We start from the raw sequence: 5,207 nt of genomic DNA, 5'->3' as shown, positions 1-5,207 counted from the left end.
AGAAATGGCTGGAAAACAACTTTCCAAGCAGAGCACTGGAGAAAGAAGATGGAAATTTGATTCTTAATATCAAACATTGACTGCTTCAAATCCAGTCACTACGTAGCAGTGAAGGAAACTTCAGCACTCATCAAACATCCAGCACCAAGATGAACCCCATCCTAAATATCACATGCTCCAAACGTAAGGGCACTAAAAGCATTCATAAAAAGAAAACCTTACTAAAGCTCAAAACACACACATTGCACTCCTCACTGTCAATACTAGTAGGGAGATTTCAATACCCCACTCAATCACGTCGTGCACAGATCACGGAAACAGAAATTAGCAGAGACATGGAAAAAGTAACAGAAGTTATGAAACCAAATGGATTTGAAGCAGATATTTATAGAAGATTCCATCCTAAATCAAAAGGATATACCTTTTCTCTCAGCACCTCCATGGGCGGAACTTCTCCAAAAACTGACTACAAGTACAATCAGCTCACAAACAGGCCTCAACAGATACAGAAGCATGCTAGAAATAAAACCCTATCCATCCTCGTATCAGATCACCACATGCCTGTAAGACTGCGTCTCAGTAACAAATAATAATAATGACAGAAAAGCCGATGATATATACATGGAAGTTGGACATCATCGTTTACCCAATGACAATCTCTTGTCAAGGAGAAAAGAAGAGAGAAAATTAAAGACTTCTAGAATTTAATGAAAATGAAGTTATAATATTCCCAACTTATAGGACATATAATGAAAGTGGAAACATAGATGAAAAACTCAGCAGATCTGAGTGCCCAGGCAAGAAGAAACATGAGGAGAGCATATGTCAGCAACTCTGACAGCACAACTAAAAGCTCTTTGGGACAAAGTGCGCAGCTAAAAGTACAACTCCAAGGAGAAGAGAAGGCAAGGAAACACTAGAATTTCAGGCCGAAAATCAACCAAGAAGAAATGAAAAGGACTATATATAGAATCAACAAAACATAGAGTCGAACTTTGAGAAAATCAACAAGACAGACAAACGCATAGACTAGGACTAACCAGAGGTTAACATAAAAGAACGATCCAAATTATCAGAAAATGAAAAGGGAAGCATAGCACCAGAATCTGAAGAAATTACTCATCAGATCTCACTGCTACTCTATATTCCAACAAAACTGGAAAATATGGAGGAAATTTTCTAGACAGATACCAAGAACCAAAGTTAAATCAGGAACAAATAAACCATCTAAAGAACCTTATAACTCCAAAAGAAATAGAAGCAATTATTAAAAGTCTCCCAACCAAAAAGAGCCCAGGTCCAGATAGGTTCAGTGCAGAATTCTATCAGACCTTCATAGAAGACCTCATACCAAAACTTTTCAAACTATTCCACAAAATAGAAACAGACAGAGCACTACCAAATTCCTTCTATGAAGCCACAATTACTCTTATACCTAAACCACACAAAGATACAACAAAGATAGAGATCTTCAGAACAATTTGATTTATGAATATTGATGCAAAAATGCTCAATAAAATTCTTGCAAACTGAATCCAAGGACACATCAAAACGATCATCCATCATGATCAAGTAGGCTTCATCTCAGGGATGCAGGGAAGGTGTAATATATGTAAATCCATGGATGTAATCCATTATATAAACAAACTCAAAGATAAGAATCACATGATTAGATGCTGAGAAAGCATTTGATAAAAGTCAACACCCCTTCACGATAAAAGTCCTGGAAAGATCAGGAATTCAAGGCCCATTTCTAAACATAGTAAAAGCAAACCAGTAGCTAACATCAAAGTAAATGGAGAGAAACTTGAAGCAATCCCACTAAAATCAGGGACTAGACAAGGCTGCCCACTCTCTCCCTACTTATTCAATATAGTAATCGAAGTCCTAACCAGAGCAATCAGACAACAAAAGGAGGTCAAAGGGATACAAATTGGAAGGGAAGAAATGAAAATATTACTATTTGCAGTTGATATGATAGTGTACTTAAGTGACTGCAAAAGTACTACCAGAGAACTACTTAACCTGATAAACAACTTCAGCAAAGTGTCAGGGTATAAAATTAACTCATCCTCTACTCTAAGGACAAATAGGCTGAGAAAGAAATTAGGGAAATGACACCCACCACAATAGTCCCAAATAATATAAAATATCTTGGTGTGGCTTTAACAAAGCAAGCGAAAGATGTGTATGACAAGAACTTCAAGGCTCTGAAGAAAGAAATTGAGGAAGATCTCAGAAGATGGAAAGATTTTCCATGCTCATGGATTGGCAGGATTAAAATAGTAAAGATTGTCATTTTACAGAAAGCAAGTTACAGATTCAATGCAATCTCCATCAAAATTCCTACTCAATTCTTTATAGAGATAGAAAGAAAAATTTGCAAATTCATTTGGCATAACAAAAAACCCAGGATAGCAAAAACTGTCGGCGCCAGCACCGACCTGGTACTGAGAATCAGGCGAAAACCTGCGGGATGAAAGAAGCACACACACACAGGTTATTCGTGTCTAGCCAGGAGAGGAAGAGAGAGAGACCTGTAGCTTATTCACCACTATACCCAAGTTCCTCAGGTAGAAAATATCTTGGGAAGCCAGGAACCCCTGACCGACACTAAGAGACCTTCCTGACCAATTAGGGAGAACCGGAGAAGACCAGCCTAAATTTCTAAGGATAAAGGCTGAGGAAGCAAAAGGCAGAAGTAAATTGACCACCACCCAGGTGTGGTCCAGGTGTTCCACATGCATCAGCCGGGCTCAGCAGGGGTCATGCAGTGGAGACACCGGGTGTTTACTACTTGGTCTTTTCTTCCTATGCCAGAAATACATGGGAGAGGCTCTGAGAGTAGTGTGGCCAAGAGTCACATAGCCACTTTGAGCTATCCAGGCCCAAATCCAATATGGCTCACTACAATTGATAGACCTTTTGTTTAGTGTGCAAATGCCTAGTTTGATACACAGAACTTCAGCGCACACATATGCACACACACATGCACACATACCAATCCCATTCCCCTCATCACCATCAAGGAAGAGTTGAGAGCTGCCTACAGTGTTGGCATGTAGGTCTTGCATTAGATCACTCAGTACTAGAGTTCTCTGAGATGACACATTGTGTCAATAACCTTGTACAGATGAGGAAACAAAGTTGGAGGTTAAATCACTAATCAGGGATCCATGTAGGCAGGCAGAGGAATGAAAAACTCAGAGCCAGCTGCCTTGAAGCTGGCTGTGTCCCGAACTCTGCACTGGGTCTGCATTAGGCACATCAGATGAGTAGTGGTGTTAACTGGTGCCTGCCTCTCCCTCTTTTCAGAGTGCGATTGCCCATGGCTGGATCTTACCACTGTCCAGCACAGGACTCCCCACTTCGGTGGTGGACAAGGGCTGTGACAATCGAGGATTGAATTCCTGTGCCTGGTTTCACCCTGGCTGAGACTCTTTTGCAACACAGTCAAGCATGGTGAAGGACCTTGTTTGACATCAAGGCTGAGCACGGAGCTGTGACTGCAGTGTGCCTCCCCTCATTTTGTGTCCTCCAAGGTAATCAAGGGAAGCATAAGGAGGAGGGTGGTAAATAATGGATGGACTTATCAGGCCATATATAGGAACTACTGAGGATGGTGCATGATATATAAGTGTTTGAAGGTTCCTTAATGAGGCACAACAGTTTGCAGAGGTGGACAGTGAAGTGTTTTCATCATCCCTTCTTGTCGATGTATCTTCTTTTGAGGCACATGTCTCCCAGCTTTAGGATGTTATTTCTGTTTTACTAGGAGGTGTCCCAATTAGAAAGTGATGTCCTCAGTAGCAATATTGAAGCTGGTGATTATCAAGAACTCTTTACAAACTACGCTCCTCAAGGTGTGCTATCTCTGCTCAGATGGAAGGGCATCCTGGAAGCTCAGGGACCATACAACTCTGAAGGAGAAGGTATCCCAATGGAAGTTAAATCCTGAGACATGGGTGCTCAGAAGCACACAGCTCTGAGGAGGGGAAGCATCCCCAGCAGAGGCATTGCAGCTCCCAGGAAAGGGGATTCCCAGCTGAGCTCAGGAGCTCAGAGCTCAGGGAGCCTCAACCCCCTGCTCCTTCTCTTCACTTCTTCACTGCTTCTCTTCTGGCATCTTCCAACCAGAGGGTCACAGTGCAGACAGAAAATCCCATGAAGGATCATTGTTGGAGGTCCAAGGTCTGCAGGGACAAATCCAGGATGCTGCCTGCTGCTCCCAGGAGGGGACAGCAAGGAATGGACTATGGACAGGGGCTTATATGGGATTACTGAGGAGGAGCTTTTTAGGACAGAGATTTCCAGATTGGAGATCGATAGGATTTCAAGTCCTGAGCTTTGGGGAGCCTAGGACTTGTGAGTTTTCCCATTCAGGGATTGTTGGTATGTACAGGAAGGAAGCTCAGGGATTGGTGAGTTCTTTTTCACCCCTTTCCTTGCATCAGGCTCGTGGATTAGGGTGGGAAGTCTTTCCCGATTGCAGCTGACTTTTGCCAGGCCCCATCACTGAGGGGCTTCTGGGAAGGCGGGAGAGGAGGTGCTGCCGCTGTGCACAGTACCTATGGGACAGCTCCTGCAGTGAAATTCCACCAAGGCTCTGAGTTACGGCAGGAGAGGAGGAGAGGAGGTGTGGCTGAAGTGGACAGCTTCTCAGGGCAACATGAAATCTAAAGTATTGTAGTGTCATCATTTCAAAAGGAGCTGCCATTTTGGACAGTTCCTGTGGAATATTTTACTGCAGCAGCCATAGACTGAGGCAGGAAGGAGTGGCCTGCCACTACTTTGAAGAGTTTTTTGTTTTTTTTCAAAATTAATCTAGGAAACTACAAGGAACATTTGCTACCCAGGGTCAACCAACATTGTAAGCCATTACACTCCTACAGGCAGGGAGAAAATGATGTCATCACATTCCATTTGAAGACTATTGCCACAAAAGAGAATAGAGAAGGCTCATAACGTGTTTCAACCACAGTGATCTCCAAAGATTCCTTCAGAAAGGGGTTGGGGATTTAGCTTAGTGGTAGAGCGCTTGCCTAGCATGCGCAAGGCCCTGGGTTCGGTCCCCAGCTCCAAAAAAAAGAAAGAAAGAAAAAAGATTCCTTCAGAAAAAGGTCTGATAAACATAAGGTTCCTGGGGCCCTCACAGTGAATGAGCTGGCTCTGCTCCTGACGAGCCACAACACTGGGCCCTGGTCAAG

This window comes from Rattus rattus, chromosome 9, assembly GCF_011064425.1.
Source record: "Rattus rattus isolate New Zealand chromosome 9, Rrattus_CSIRO_v1, whole genome shotgun sequence".
Lineage (NCBI taxonomy): Eukaryota > Metazoa > Chordata > Mammalia > Rodentia > Muridae > Rattus > Rattus rattus.
The sequence above is the reverse complement of the archived record's forward strand: the minus strand, read 5'-3'. Positions refer to the sequence as shown.